Source organism: Ictalurus punctatus, unplaced genomic scaffold, assembly GCF_001660625.3.
Source record: "Ictalurus punctatus breed USDA103 unplaced genomic scaffold, Coco_2.0 Super-Scaffold_100068, whole genome shotgun sequence".
Taxonomy (NCBI): domain Eukaryota; kingdom Metazoa; phylum Chordata; class Actinopteri; order Siluriformes; family Ictaluridae; genus Ictalurus; species Ictalurus punctatus.
Genome location: NW_026521091.1, coordinates 201527 through 218936, shown reverse-complemented (window position 1 = coordinate 218936; position 17410 = coordinate 201527). Strand labels below are relative to the sequence as shown.

Here is a 17410-nt window from a genome sequence, read left to right as displayed (position 1 = left end):
AAGAAAACAATTTCACTGTGCGCTACTGCATATGTGACCAATAAAGACTCATTATGTAGACTTATACATGACATTTTTAATTCTAAATCAGCTGCTAAACGATGTGCAGACTAAATTATGTGCAGATGTAAAAACAAAATGCTAAACACATTCTCTATTTGTGTGTGTGGTTTTTTTTGTACTGTATGTGTATTTCATCAGTGTTGCTATGAGCTTATTAATAATAATAATAATAATAATAATAATAATAATAATAATAATAATAATAATAACGCAGCTCATCAGTGTTATTACTGTGCATTGTCTAGTTTTCACGTATCAAGGACAATAGACGGAGCTTCTGAACTGTTTAACAGCATTATTATTATTATTATTATTATTATTATTAATATTATTATTATTATTATTATTATTATTATTATTATTATTATTATTATTACTATTAGTTGGGCAATTATTTTTTTGATTAATCGTACGGGGTGGAGCGAACTTTCAGTACCATTTGTTTTTGTTTATTTAATATAAAGTCCACAAACTGAGTGTAACAAATATAAACTTCACAGTAAAACTTTACACAACTGTTTGTACAAAACAGAAAAGAACCCAACACACACACACACACACACACACACACACACACACACACACACACACACACACCAGAATATATATTATTAATTTAGGACTATAGTTTAATTCGGTGCTTTTTGTGCATCTATAAAAAAAAAATAATGCATAAATACTATATATATATATATATATATATATATATATATATATATATATATATATATATATATAGTCCTAAATGAATAATAAAAACTCACTTTCACTGCACCTTGTGGTTTCTGTATCTCGGTGTCTTTAGACATTATTTTACTTTTGATCATAATGTTTGAATTAGACATTACAGATCTTACTCGCGCTACACTCTGTATCAGCGCGTCTACACCGCGCGTGACCAGCAACGTGTCCTCGTTACTAACATGTCACTTCCGACAGAATTTACACTGCAAGCGCGCAGATACAGCATATAATGACAAACTTAAATTAAACTAAACCTTTTGAACAGCTTGCACCAGTTTCCCCTGCCCCTTACACACAGTGGAGCATTTTGGCTATAAACATAAGTTCAGTTCAATTCAATTTTATTTGTATAGCGCTTTTTACAATAGACATTGTCTCAAAGCAGCTTTACAGAATATCAACACGGTATACAGATATTAAAGGTGCGAATTTATCCCAACTGAGCAAGCCACTGAGTGGCGACGGTGGCAAGGAAAAACTCCCTAAGATGTTTTAAGAGGAAGAAACCTTGAGAGGAACCCGACTCAGAAGGGAACCCATCCTCATCTGGGTAACAACAGATAGTGTGAAAAAGTTCATTATGGATGCATATGAAGTCTGTGTGGCCTTAGGAGCAGCCGTAATCACACGAGTTGAAATTCATGTTAGATGCTCTGTTGTCGTCGATAGCAAAGTAAGCAGGATAATTGTTAGTGTAAAGAAGATTGTACTGCTATTCCTCCTAAGGCCACATCGACTGGAGGGGAGAAGAGAACATATTTATTCATTCATTTATCTTACACAAAATTTTATTTTCATTAATAGTTTGTTTACGTACACACACACACACACATGCACATGCACACGTACACGCACGCACGCACACACACACACACACACACACACACACACAGTCGGGGCCAAAAGTCTGAGAGCACTAGTGGAAAATGTTTCTATTTTGCATTTTTTTTATTATTTAATTTTAGAATTTTCATTCGAAATTGTATTATTGACTACAACTTCAATACAAAATTAATAAATAAAAAAGTACAATCTTTAAAATATTTACAAGAGATTCAGAGTTTCTTAATGTTTACAGTTGCAGAATTTAAAAGAAAATATATATATATATACCCAAAATATTAAACATTTACTTTCTTTGTTTAAAATATGAATAAATTCTAAAACCAATTTATTTAAAAATGTAAGAGAAAAAAAAAACAGATTTTCAATGTGGTCTCAGACATTTGCGTGTGTGTGTGTGTGTGTGTGTGTGTGTGTGTGTGTGTGTGTGTGTGTGTATTTCTGTATTCTACTATACTGTATTCTTACCTTGCTGATGGGTCAGAATCGACTGCAATGAGAAAATGCATATCCCTGCGCAAAAAATATACATTATAGGAACATTTGATAGGTTGTGTTTTTAATCTATAAAAGGTATTGTCTTTTTAAATGATGACAATTTACAAGTGATATTAAATCAATCATAGTGTACTGTAAAACGAGATTTTTAAAAATACTTGAAATCTGTTTGATACTTGAAATCAGAATTTCTTACCTTCTTCGACATAGATCAGAAAGTCATTTCTTTGACCCTTTAAACTCTGAGCTGTCCACTTGGTGTATCACTAAATGGTTATTTAGTTTATTTAAAAGGCAAATGCACTTTGTGTTCTTCAAATGCAAATAAGTTTGACTCAAACGACAGTCTACAGAAAAGTTTAAAAAAAAACATGAAGCAAAAAGCTTCCATTTACATTTTATACATACATAAATATATACATATATAATATAGGTATAGGTTTTATCCAGCGAGATAACTGATTTATGAATCAATGTCTGATTCATCAAAACTGTTGTACAAATGTGTGACGCAAAAGCAAAAATGTCAGGCTAAAACTGATGTGACGGATCATCCAGCAATTCCCTTTAGTCATCTGATGATACATTTATTATTGATTCTCCTTCAAACATTGTTTAATTGACTTTCAGAGTTAAGAAGTTTTCATTTTTGGCAATGAGACACAGAATCATTAATGTGACAAAACATTAATAACGTCTCCATCTGAACTGTTAAAATGTGCAGATTCATTGTATTTTAATATGAAACTGTTCTCAAAAAATAATATTAGACACCAGGATAATATTCATTAACAATAGCACCTAATATTCATTAGCATTGAATTTATTAAAACACTGTGCTATTCTATCACACACCTTTGAATCATGTTAATTTAAATACTATAGTTATAGCACCTGTCAGTGCCAACATCCCCACAAGATTTCATAATGTAATGGGTTTACATTAATACTACATGAATCGATCACGCTCACTTTATATAATTCAATCTTGTAATTAGAAACTTGTGTAAATTAAGCTTAGCATAAGCAGTGAAATCGTGTTTTGATGAGAAATTTAATATTTCTTTGTAAACTATAAATCATATTTTTTCTCAAATCTAGTCTACCGCATGTTCCATGTTTTGTTGAAACATTGTAATTGTAAAGCGACACTGGTTATGAGTAAGGAGCTATATAAATTACACATATTATTATTATTATTATTATTATTATTATTATTAATATTATTATTAATAATAATAATAATAATAATAATAATAATAATAATAATAATAATAATGTATTTATTTATTTATTATATATTTTAACTGTTGAAGCATATGTAATTAAATGGTGATTTCAGTGGTGGTAACACTGTATACAGTGCCTTGAATCCACTTTCAGGTGTTTTGGAGTTCTTAATGATCTGTTTTAGGAAAAATAGTATTTTGAATACATTTTGCATTAGGCTACTCAAAGCAGCTGGAGTGCCGATCTTATTTGCTTCTGCAGGATGTGTTTGAAAAAGAACTTAACGAATTCGTGTGGCAGCTGCGCAATGCATAAAATCATGCAGATACAGGTAAGTATTTCAGTAAGCTTCAGTTAACATTCACACCAAACATCAGAATCTCAGTGATCTCAGTGATGATGGTATGAATGTTGGTGCCAGACGAGCTGGTTTGAGAATTTTAGCGGCTGATCTGGGATTTTCACAGACAGCAATCTCTTGAGTTTACACAGAATGGTGGAGAAAAACAAACAACTTGTTGATGAGAGAGGACAGAGGAGAATGGACAGACTGGTTCGAGCTGACAGCAAGGCTATGGTAATGATAATTCTTTACAAGTGTGGAGAGCAGAAAACCCTCTTGCAACATACAATATGTCTAACCAAATGAGGTGGATAAGCTACAACCATATTAATTCCACTCCTGTCTGTGAGCCAAGAACAGGAACCTGAGGCTAGAGTGGGCGTGGACTCACTGGAACGGGACAGTTGAAGCATGGAAAAACATTGCCTGATTTGATGAATCTTGATTTCTGTTGTGACATGTAGATGATAGGGTCAGACATTGGCATCAGCAGCATGAACCTGCCTTGTGTCAACAGTCCAGACTGCTGCTGGTGGTATAACGGTGTGTAGAATGTTTTCTTTCTATTATGTGATCCTATGTGAACCTTTGCTTTCAGCATATGGTGTGAACCACTTGGTCAGAAATAACCGAAACTAAACATTTTCCCTGTTTTTACTGTTGATCAGTCCTGCACATCGGCTTGTAAGAATTTTAGCTCGTTTCTCAGTACAGAACAGCTTCAGCTCTGGAATGTTGGTGATTTTCCTGACATGAACTGCTTGCTTGTGGTCCTTCCACAACATTTCTATTGGATTAAGGTCAGGACATTGACTTGGCAAATTCTGAAACATGAATTTTATTCTCTTTTAACCAGACTTTGGTGGACCCTTGTGTGCTTGTGTGCTTAGGGTTGTTGGCCTGCTGCATGACCCACTTTCTCTTGAGATTCAGTTCACAGACAGATGTCCTGAAACTTTCCTTTAGAATTCAGTTATAATTCAGAATTCATTGTTCCATCAATTATTGAAAGGTTCTTCTAAGTAAGGTTCTTATGCTGGAATGTAGTGTTTGCTTTCTCCAAACATAACACTTCTTATTTAAACCAAAAGGTTATATTTTTCCACAAAAAACATTTTTCCACGTAATCATTAGCAAACTGCAGATGGGCTGTAATGTTCTTTTTGGAGAGAAGTGGTTTTCTCCTTGTAACACTGTAATTCACTCCATTGTTGTTCAGTGTTCTCCCGATGGTGAACTCATGAACATTAACATTAGCCAATGTGAGAGAGGCCTTTGTTTGCTTAGAAGTTACCCTGGGTTCCTTTGTAACCTCAGGACTTTTACGTCTCAATTTTGAAATGATTTTGGTTGGTCAAATGTTAACCCCATCCCCCACTCCCATCCATTTAATAGTTATAGTTGAAATGAAGCGATCTGGCAGCCCGATATTCAGGTCTCGCCCTCAGCACTTACTGTAGAACAGCGGTGCTACAGAGACGCAGACCACATGCCAACTCACTCTCTCTCTCTCTCTCTCTCTCTCTCTCTCTCTCTCTCTCTCTCTCTCAATGTTCCCTAGTTTATAACTTATAACCTTGGTACCCAAAGTTTCCCCCTTTTTAATGTAACTTAGTTCCATTTAATTTTGTGCCAGATCAACAAAAAAACCTCCAGTATGTTTATCCCTGAAAAGAAAATGAAACAGAACACACACGCTGCTTGTATAATAGAAAACAGTTGACCTGTATTAAATGACTCAATGTTTTTAAGTCTGTTTTTACATCTGTTACGCTTCCGCCGGTGGATGGCGCTGCGGCGTCGAAGCACAAAGACTGCTGCAGAGCGCGCGTGCACGAGACTCTGACATATGGACACGCGCGGCTCGTTTGTTTTGATTTACTTCCTGTCCAGGTATTGGCTTATGTTCGAGGGTGTGTCTTTATTTCTCCAGGTGTCTATGCTTTAGATAATTATGTTGGTTATTTAACCCCTCGTGTGGCTGCGCACTTCGCGCAGTATTATAGTTTGTAACGTTAGTAGTGTTTAAGGAGTATAGCTTTAGCACTGTGTTAGAATGCGTGTAGCATGCTAGCGGTCTCAGTTCCATGTTCTGTTTTCGAGTAATGCCTAGACTGTAGTTCCATGGTTGATCCAGCTAGTCCTGTTCAGCATAGACCGCGTTTCTTGTGTTTTGTTAGTTTGTTTATCAATAAAGACGGCGCTCCTGCGCTTACTTCCTGCTAACTGTCCTGTGTCGTTACATCACACTCCTGTCCAGTGAAGTGATTATTTGGTGATAATAATAATACATTTTATTATTATTATTATTATTATTATTATTGCAACATAGTACATGCGGTCATGCACATTAGGGTTAGTGTGCTACATGGGATACACAGTGGTCATTACTAAAGCCATTAATGTACTTTTTGAGTTCTAAATGAATAGTTCGATTCATATCTTGCAGAAACTTAATTTATCTAATTCTAAAGCATCATTGTTATATTTTTTTTCTGTCAAACAGTGAGATGGCAATATTTTGATGGGTGTGGAAGGCCTCACTGGGACATTTTGTATTAGTAGTGTAAAACATATGCATTGGCTTACATATTGGTAGACATATGCAAATTAAAAAATATATATACATGTAGGAAACACTTAAGAGACTTAATCTATATGTAACAAGAAAATGTAGGAATGGGATAAGCTGACTTAAACATCTAGTTATCTAGTTGGTGGCTGTGCTCAGGTGGTAGAGCAGGTTGTCTAATCGTAGGGTTGGAGGTTCGATTCCTGGCCCACATGACTCGAAGTGTCCTTGGGCAAGACACTGAACCCCAAGCTGCTCCTGATGTCAAGTTAGTACCTTGCATGGCAGCTCTGCTACCATTGGTGTGAGAATGGGTGAATGGGAAACACTGCTAAGGTTAAAAAGCACTATATAAGTGCAGACCATTAGTTATGTCAATATTCGTGTAGGAAAGTTCCTCATATTCAGAGTTGGGCTAGGCAGGTGCTCAAGTTGCTATGATTTAATAAAGCAGCATGTCAGTTACATTTATGTGTTTAAATAAGAAATCATTCACAGTGCATATACACTATAAAGAAAACAGTCACCCACTATTTATTTGATAGCACATTGTGCTATTCTGTGTGTCACATTTTTATTAAAGAGACCAGAGTGGGGCGCACGGTGGCTTAGTTCTCAGCACGTTCGCCTCCCACCTCCAGGGTTGGGGGTTTGATTCCCACCACAACCCTGTGTGTGCGTAGTTTGCGTGTTCTCCCTGTGCTGCTCCCCCTGTCCAGGGACATGCATGGTAGGCTGATTGGCATGTCCAAAGTGTCTGTAGTGTATGAATGGGTGTGTGAATGTATATGTGAGTGTGCCTTGCAATGGACTGGTACCCTGTCCAGGGTGTACCCTGTCCTGTGCCCTATGATCTCTGGGATAGGCTCAAGGTTCCTGTATGATAGGAGATGTAGAAAATGGGGATGGATGGAAACGAGAGTGAAATTTTATTATCCTGAGTATCCAGTTACACAAATGGAGAAGTGAGTTTAGATTTGGCTAAATAAATCATACAATCTAGAAACAAACAAGTGGGATATAATCAGTGGTTGATTTTAGACACAATCATTCCTGATATTATTAATAATACTGCTGTTGGTTTGAGTTGAGCACTGACAATCAAGTTAAAAGAAGATGAAGCCAGCATTTAGTGGTTTGGGTTTTTTTTGTTTTGTTTCTACGGTGGAGTGATAAGAAGTTCACATATTAAACAAATTAGAAAATCCCATAATTGTCACAAATAAATAAATTTAAAGCCCATTAATACTTGGCAATGTGCTGTACTGAGAATCATCATTCTACAAACATTGGAAATTCTCAAGCAGGTAAGTGTTTAAGGGAAGGAACAAAGTTTAAAGTGAACACATTTATGCCAGTGAGTAAAACCTCATTCTTACATGATCACAGCACTTTGTGTTTTAAACATGCTTCCAACCATACAAAAATTCATCATGACTGTGATGACTGATTGGCTGGGAGGTGTCAAGGATTCTGAGTCTTGTTCAATAAAGCTGATGATATATCTGCAGTGAAAACTGTAAAGGTGTACAGATGAATGAGCAGTTCTTACAACCAGGATAATCTGAGTGTTTTGTTTTCTACTATATTAACCTAAATTCTCACTATCCCAGAAAAGCTACTGAATATACTTTATCTACTCAATAATATCTGTGAGAGAAACTTAACTAGCAATATTCTACCAGAAAATCTAGCAATTGTTTTAAACTCAAACCGAGGTATAACTATGCTAAACCCAGAAATCAAGAGGCATGTTTAATACATCAATCGCATAGTACATATAACAGGTACAGTACAGATGTACTGAACAGATGCTTCATAATGAAATTCCAGGACTTTCAAGGACTTTGAGCACTTTTTTTCTTTCAAGGACTATACAAGAGATGTCATTCAAACATATCCTTCATTTCCAAAAAAATATTAATAATAATAATAATAATAATAATAATAATAATAATAATAATAATAATAAATATATATATTTTTTTAAACAACCATTTTAATATAGCCCCTTTTCCCAGCCGTGATGGACTAAATTTGTATTTCCCAGTCATTGCTTCATTTTCACCATAATTTCACCATTGCATCGTATTTTCACTCTGCCTAGAGTCAGCCCTTTATAATACATCCTACTCTCTGTGCTCACATGCTGAATTTTAATACAGCCGAATTCCCAATAAAGCTGTTCTCATTTACATATTTTTTCTGTTTCTGAAAGCAGGACCTCGCACTCACCAGGCAGTACTGGCCATTCTCTTCTACGGAAAGTAGCTAAGGTTTGTCTGAAAAGTCTCTAGATATGTCGCTAGGTGCTTTAAAAAAAAAAAAAAGTTGCTAAAGGGGTCTGAGAAGTGGTCCGAAGCCTGTTAAAATGAATGAGTGAACAGCAGGAGGAGGAGGGGCTGCAGCGGGGAGTCATATTTTGAGTGAAAGGGTTGTATTCGTGTTCTTTTGAAAATAAACCCTTTAAAGTGATTGATAAAAAGTCAATAAATAAATAACATTCAAGCACTTTTTAACCACTGTTACATAAAAAAAGGCTATTTAAGGTCTTCCAGTACTTATATTTCCAAATGCCAAATTCAAGCACCTTGTACAAACCCTGTGGTAATTTTTCATAGATACATTTCCCAAACAAATAAACTAAAAAACTTCTAGTACTTCTAATTAATAAACCTATAACATCAGTTAGCTAGTATTTTCAAGTGCTAAACCCAAACCTCACACATTTGATGTTTTTTCTTTCTTTTTGTTCTTTGAACACTTCTTCTTCTTCTTCCACTTCATCTTTTTCTTGTTGTTTCAGATATATTTCTGCCACCTGTAAGTCAGAATGACAAAATTCTTGACAGTGATATCACTCAGGTAAAAGAAATAAATCAATGAATTAATAAATAAGTAACAGTAAACTGATTTTCTGCAAATTTCATGGAACTATAAATAGACATTTTAGTGTATTAAATACAAATTATATCACACTGCTGTTGCACTCTGGAATCTGATAGGTCAGAAGGTCTGAAGGTTGCAATTCATATCTCAGGTTTATATTAATGTGCTCATTGTAATAAGTTATCCTGTCTATGATAGCAAATCATTCACAGAGACTTCTCTGGCAAACATTCCACATAATCAAGGTCTAATAATAAACAGATTTGTGCTATACTACTTTAATAAAAACTTTTAGTCGTTGATATGGTGAAGCTATCTATAAGGAGGTGTTTATTTAAGATTTATGGAAAGAGACTCGGGCCACAGATTTCTCCAGATTCTGAATTTTTTCATGATATGATGTGCTGTAGATGATGAGATATTCATAGCCTTCACAATTTTACATCGAGGAGCATTATTCTGAAATTGTTCCACAAATTGTAGATGTAGTTTTTCGCAGATTGGTGTACAGAGGCCCATCTTTACTTCTGAAAGACTCTGCCTCTCTAAGATACTCTTTTTATACCCAATCATGTTACTGACCTGTTGCCAGTTAACATAATTAGTAGCACAATGTTCCTCCAGCTGTTTCTTTTTAGTAACACTTACTGTTCCAGCCTTCTGTTGCCCCGCCCAAATTATTTTGAGACGTGTTGCGCCCATGAATTCAAAGTTACCTATTTTTTTTCCTTTAAATGCTACATTTCCTCAGTTTACACATTTGATTTGTTTTTTATGTTCTACCGTGAATAACATATGGGTTTATGAGATTGCAAATCATTGCATTCTGTTTTTATTTACATTTTTCACAACGTCCCAACTTTTTTGGAATTGGGGTTGTAGTACTCCCTCCCATTACCCAGGAAAGTGAGATGTTGCTGTTTACAAATGTCAACATGTTTTTGATAATTATTGAGCATCACACCAAAAATTAATTAATGAGGACTGTCACCAAATTTCTGAAGCTAGGCCAAACATCCTAGCACTAGTTGACAAAAGTTAGTTTAGCATTTTTTGCTATGTGCCAAATTTGGTCATACAAATGGAGCAGAGCTAAGATCAGATAGCTGTTTATGAGGAACTGTATGTCTGATCAAGCTGAAATTTGATATGGTAGATATACCGTATGTGCTAATCTATAATAGATTCTCATGATGACTTAATTACTGAAAAAAAACATGCCTGTCATTGGCCAATCAGATATCAGATAATTGAAAAGTTTCCCATTAGGTTATTGCCACAAAACTTGAATAGAAAGTTCAGGGATGGACCTCCTAGTATCCAATGCAATCTCGCTCAAATTGGCTACCTGGGGCGTGCTGTTCATGTTTATAAGGGTCAGCGTTAAGTTCAAATAGCTGTTTCTCAGGAACCAAAATGCCAATTGAGCAGAATTTGCTGTGCGCTTTCTGTTAATCTGTAACTGAATTACTTCAAAAATGTCTGCCTTCTGCCAGTCGGCTTTCAGCAGGTAGGTTACACAACTAGCATTGAGCCATCATCACAAAATGTGATATGCATAAGTATGTTCACATATGGTCTCTTTATTGTTCTATGAATCTTGACAAGAACTGGCCACTGGGAGTGTTATATGCAGGGAGTGTTTGTACAGATTGCCTCTTATCGCTATATTACTATTATTATTAGCAGTAGAAGTAGTTGTATTATTATTATTATTATTATTATTATTATTATTATTGCAGTAGTAGTACTGATTTTTCCTACCGTTTTTTAAGTTTCATTTTCCACCTCTGGTTCTGTAGTCCAACAGATCTGACGCACTGAAGGCTGGGCATTGGCAGATATCGTCTATGATGAAAAATTAGTATTATTTATTTATTTATTTATGAATCTACCATACATGTCATGAACACAAACCTTTTGAATAATTTTGTCCCTCACAGTAGGGTTCATAAGATACTCACTGATGTTAAACTTCAATCTCAGAAATGCCCTCTTAGTAACAGGCACTAAAAAAAATTAGCAATGTTGATATTTAGCAGCTGTTGTAAAACTTAATTTGACTTCAAATGTATATGAAATTGTGAACTGGATATAAAAGTGTAACCTGGAACCCCATAGACTTCCACTTCACAGAGCGTGAGAGCCTGGATAACATTGGGAATGATGATGTTCACATGACGACCCCTCATGTTGCAGGTGTAATTTGCAGAGGCACCAGCAGGGATGCTAGAGATAACAACACATCTGCAGGGGGAGAGAGAGAGAGACTTTGACTTTTAAAATATAATTTATTCTACAATTAAAAAAACCTTAACATACAGAACACATTGTTTTAACAACCATTACCAATTGAAAAAGAGATTCTCGCCTCTTATAAGTCACCCCTTTGTTTACACACCATTTCTTCTCAAACATTGGAAGATCACCATTCATTTGGTAAAATTCATACTTTAATCTAATCCTAGACTCAACCAAGGCCTTAAATAATTTAACCATGTTTACTTCTTTCCCTTCTGATCCCATTTTGTCAGCCTTCCAAATGGCTAATTTTGCTTGACCGACCAAAAAATTCGAATAGGTACAGATTTCCTGCCTGTGGCGAGAATATCTACCCCCATAAATAAACCCTGTTTTCAAGAAAATGATCCCCAAACTACGAAACATTGTATACAATAGATTAAAGAGCGGAGATAATTTACAACATTCACAAAAGACATGAAACACAGTATCGAGTTCATCACACAAAGTACACAGTGGAGACGGTGCATATTTACATTTAAACAAAAACACTTTTGTTGGTAATGCACAATGTAAAATCTGCCACTGTAAGTCACCAGACTTTTTTTGGTAGAGGGTTCTTATACAATAACCGCCATGAAGGTTCATTATCTCCCGACTTCAAGAAATGAGTCCTCCATTTTGTATGCCTCCTCCCCCTTAGATGTCTGACAAAGTAGGACTTTACACAGGAAATATATGCATTTTGTTTGTTCACCATGGAAAACAGAAGACTTTGCAAGCCTTTAAAGGATAACAACATGTTTACATTGTCTCCATTGTTAATTTGAGCTATCTGTGGAGTTATGTACACTTCTGGAAAAAAAAAGACCTTTGTGTTACCATCGGACATAAACTTGGTTATATATTATCCCACAAACATGCAGGAAAAGATGTTTTCAAATCCTTTAATATGTTCCCGACTATTCTCTTTGATCTACCAGTAATTCTTCTAGTTAGATTCTGTACTGAAAAACATTCTCTATTCGACAAGTCAAACAGGTTTCCAACTTTAGTTATCTTAACTTTAGAAATTTCGGCGTTGGATATAATGCATTTTTTTAGAAAACCAAGGACTGTGCAGAAGTGGTTCATCAAAACCAAAATGTTCTTTCCGCTCCGACTTAAAGTAACCCCAAGCTTCAAGAACCGATCCATAAAACCTTATCTTAAACATGTCTTTTACCACATTTCCCGAAATCAGAAACATTTGTTTATCAAAATCCACCTTGTTTTTTCCACGTAGAATGGCAAGGCCAAAGCTAATCCATGGTAGAGAGTCCGACGAGTAAAGCAGTTTTTGGGCAGTCTGCAACCTCATGGATTTCACCTTAGAGGCTAAATGAATTAATCCCTGACCGCTATCAATTGTAGGGAGACACAGTACCCCAGGGGGGAAGCCAATGATGACCACCCCAAAAGAAGTCTACAAAGGCTTTTTGAAGTTGTGACAAAAGCTCTTTCTGAGGGTCCAACACGGTTAGACGATGCCACAGCATTGAGCTGGCTAGATTATTCACCACCAGCACCCTGCCTCTGTAGGAAAGCTGGGCTTGAATCCACTTCCATCTCTGGAGCTTGCCTGTCACTTTTTCTACAAGTCCTTCCCAATTCTTGTTCATGTGCTGTTCAGTCCCAAAGAACAGCCCCAGTATCTTAACCCCCTCTTTATTCCAAGGGTGCTGATGTGGAAGCTGAGGTGGATTTTGGTGTGACCAATGGCCTAACAATAAAGTGTCAGTTTTTCCCCAAATTGATCCGTGCGGAAGAAGCACTCTAAAAGATGTTGAGGCATGAGGTAAGACGTTTAACATCATCTTCAGATCTAATGATCACTGGGATTTCATCTGTATACGCGGTGAGTTTCACCACTGCTGTGTTTGAAAGGTGAGATGTTGGAACTGTAAATCCTTGCAGCTTCTCTCTCAGAATCCTCAACATTGACTCAATGGAAATCGTGTACAAGAGACCAGACAAACTACACCCTTGTGTCACACCTCTACCTACAGAAGAAGGTCTGGTCAAAATTCCATTTATTTTCAGCATACTATAGACATCTTTATAAAGAAGCCTTATCCATGAAATAAACTGATTCCCAAAGCCAAATCTTTCAAGTATTTTGAACAGGTATTCATGGTCAAATTTACCAAAGGCTTTTTCTTGGTCCAAACACACAAGGCCAAGATCTAATGTATGCAGTTCCGTTAAGTACACCATGTCCCGCACAAAAAAAGATTGTGAAATATAGATCGCTAGGGTACACAGTAGGACTGATCTTCATGGATGATGGACGCTATAGATTTTTTAAGATGATTTGTCAGAGTTTTAGACAATATTTTATAATCAGTTCCTAAAAGAGAGACCGGTCGCCAGTTCTTCAATAAACCAAGATCTCCTTTCTTGGGTAAAAGAGTCACTACAGCTCTTCTTCAACTGATGGGTAGGATATTTGACTCAAAGCTTTCGAGAAACACCTCATACAAATCCTGACCAATGAGGGACCAAAAGGCTTTATAAATTTCAGAAGTCAAGCCATCCAATCCTGGTGATTTTCCCAAAGATTGCTGCTGGACAGCTTCCGTTAACTCCTGAAAGGACAAAGGTTTCTCCAGCTCTGCTTTATCTTCATGTCCAAGATGTGGCAGTCCATCTGAAAGCAGATTAATTGCTCCAAGGTCACAGGGTTGTGCAGTATATAATTCTTTTCTGTTATTTCTTTCCCATTTAACAATTTAAGATGATTTACATTCTTTTTTCTCTGATGTTCTTTTCCAATGAAAAAAAGAAAGTTGTTGAAGAATCCATGCTGTTTAACTGAAGATATCTTCCCAGTATGGATGTACTACGACTTATCTCTTCATACAAATTTTTCAAAATCATGTTGTACTCGTCAAGCATTTTTGCAGTTTCCATCTCTTCACCATGACTAATGGAGCTGCTTAGCTTCAGAATCTGCTGTTCCAAAAACTTAACCTTTTCCTAGTTCAGTCAGGTGACTCCTTGTGTATTGTTGGCACAAGAGCCGGATCTGTACATTTCCAATATCCCACCACTGGCTTAAAGTATTATACTGTGATTTTCTCTCTCTCCACTCTCCCCAAAACTGAGCAACTAATTGTACGAAAACTTTATCTTGCAATAATCTATTATTAAAAGCCAAATCTTATAATATGTGTTACTATGACTGTTAGTCATAGTTACTGCAATATAGTGGTGATCCAAAAATGGTGTTGGCGAAATATCACTATTGGAAAATCTTCCTCTGTCGTTCATCTGAACATAAAATCTATCGAGTCGTGCACTGGAAACTGTATTAGAATTCATTTTCACCCATGTGTATTGTTTACTGCCAGGGAAAGCTTCTCTCCATACATCTACAAGACTATGAAACTGAACAACGGTTTTGAGAGTCTCAGACGAATTTGGATGAGGTTCAACATGATTCCGATCCATAGTGTAATCGAATGTACAATTAAAATCACCAGCTAAAATTATTATTCTATTCTGCGAAACTTTTGAAATAACGTCTTTTACTTTTTTAAAAAAAGAAGCTCTTTCTGCCCCATCATTCGGAGCATAAATATTAATAAGAGATTGCGATAACTCAAAGCGTAAATTATATAATATAAATATAAAATATAAATAATTTCTTCAGCTCTACTGTCTTGAATTTGTAAATCCGATGAATTAAGAACTTCTACTCCGGCACTCACGTTTGAATCATGGCTCACTGAGCCATTGCACCTGATTGTCCATATATGTGTGTGTGTTTCTTGCAGAAAAACTACACTTGCTTTTTTCCAACTAAAAAAATCGAACAAAGCGAATAATTTTTCAGCACCACGACATCCATTAATGTTCAAAGATCATAAGTTTAAGGATGCCATGATGCTGACTATTGAATAAATGACGAATGACATCGCAACACAGGTCTCATTATCTCCTCTCTTCATTACAACATATTCAAACCTTCTTCGCCTTACGGTTAATCATGACTTTTACCTTTGTTATTATTTTCCTGAGGCGATAAAGCTTCTGAATGCTAAGCTCTTCATCAGTTGCTTTATTCATCGCCATTTTACACGACACCAAAAAGCGCTTTAAATCAGGGAAAAAAGTCTCAATTTGTGGTTTCCGAGCTCCTTTAGTCTCATCTAGAAAGTCATTAATTTGCTTTAATGTGTACAGTCTAGCGCTGAGAGACTCTGTTCCTTCAGCATCATCCATATCAGAAAAACTCTCTATGCTCTCTAGATCAACATCTGAGTCATTTTCAGAGTGAGCATACTCTGAACTCATGGTGGACATCTGAGTACAAATATCTACAGCTGCTTCACTTTCACCATCTCCTTTATTACTTTCTATTTCTGTCTGTTCTTTTTCTGATGGTTTATCATGTTCATTTACTGTCTGAGTCAATGTTTCTCCACTACTTGCCTGACTTACCCGCTCCTCGTTGTAATCATGATTTTCTACATCTCCTGCATCAGGATTCCCTTTAGGTGCTGTTTTAACATCTGGAACGAGATGGTTCTGTCTATGCTCCTTCACTTTGGATCTCTCTTCCTCCTGAACTCAGGGAAGCCCAGACTTTTGGCATTTTTAAAGCTCTTCTCAAGACACACTTTTTTAAACTTGCATTCGACTGCTGATGTCTTTTTCGATTGTTTAATAATTATTTTTATTAGTATTAATGTTGTTATTTTTATTCTTATTAACCTTTATTTGTTTTATTTTTCTGTGGACTGTGATTTTATGTACAGTGCTTTGAGAAGCTGCTTTAAAGGCGCTTTATAAAATGAAGTTTATTATTATTATTATTATTATTATTATTATTATTATTATTATTATTATTATTATGGTTATTTTGTCTGGCATGTCGCTCGGTTGTTTGAAGATTAGACGGTCTGACATGTCCTAGTTCTCCGCACAAAAAACACAGCATATGATCCGAACTAATAAAGATTGTGTAATGTTTGCCTTCATTAGTCAGCTTTACAGCCAGACTGAGCGGATCCTGTTGTTGATTCAGAATCATGTTCGTAAATCGCCGAAACGACACAACGTGCTTGATATCCGGATTTTTCAGACCGAGTGGAATCAGGTCGTGTCATTAATCGTGAGTCCGCATTTAACCAGGTCATCTACCATCTGAACCTCAGCGAGAAAAACAACAACAGCTTTATTCATCCTACAAGCTGACTGGATATTTGACCACCAACCTGTTCACTGACTGCAACCAGCACATCTTCCACAGATACGGAGTCATCAGGTGTACATTTAAATCCATGTCTCAGAGTCAAGCGTGAGAAATCTCCCCTTCACCCCATTTGTCAAAGTTTTCCGACCGAAGTCGGCGCTCAAAGAAGTTTTATGTCTAAGATTAATCTTTTTTTCCACGAATCTTAAAAAAGAACGAAGAAATTGATTAAAAGTAACAAACTCTCAAAAGTGTCCCGCAAACTCTCGACTCCTCCCACTACCCACAATCCTGAGCGAGACTTTTGACTTTTAAACTCACTTTATTTACCAATTGTTTAGGGAAAACAGAAAGTATCACTTATTCAAAAGGAAAAAAAGGAAAGAGAATCTATGCATTTAAACATGGAGGTGAAGAATGGTTAAATTAGTAAAGACAATCACCAGTGAAAAACAATTTCACCATCATCCGTTATAGAAAACAAACCCATGTTTGCGCACCATGTCTTTTCGAACATTTCCACATTGTCATTCATTATATGGAATTCATGTTCAAGTTCAATCCATGACTCTATTAGAGCTTTGAATAAGTTCACGGTGTTGATTTCGAAGTTCCTTCCGCTTTTAGTCTATAGGATTTCCAGATGGCTACTTTTGCCTGTCCAACTAGAAAGTTGATCGATGTACATCGTTCTCTGCGTGAACGGGAATATTTACAACCTAAAATAAACATTGCTTTAGAAAAGGGT

At 36.0% G+C, this 17410-nt stretch overlaps 1 long non-coding RNA gene across 2 annotated transcripts in view; it reads right to left on the bottom strand.

The window, feature by feature from the left end:
• The window catches only part of LOC128630884 (uncharacterized), a 111659-nt gene extending 110303 nt beyond the window's left edge, over positions 1 to 1356 (bottom strand). For both annotated transcript variants that reach the window (XR_008395146.1, XR_008395147.1), the window contains exon 1: positions 1315 to 1356. This is a non-coding gene — a long non-coding RNA (uncharacterized LOC128630884). The remainder of the gene's footprint in view (positions 1 to 1314) is intronic.
• Positions 1357 to 17410: the final 16054 nt, after the last annotated feature.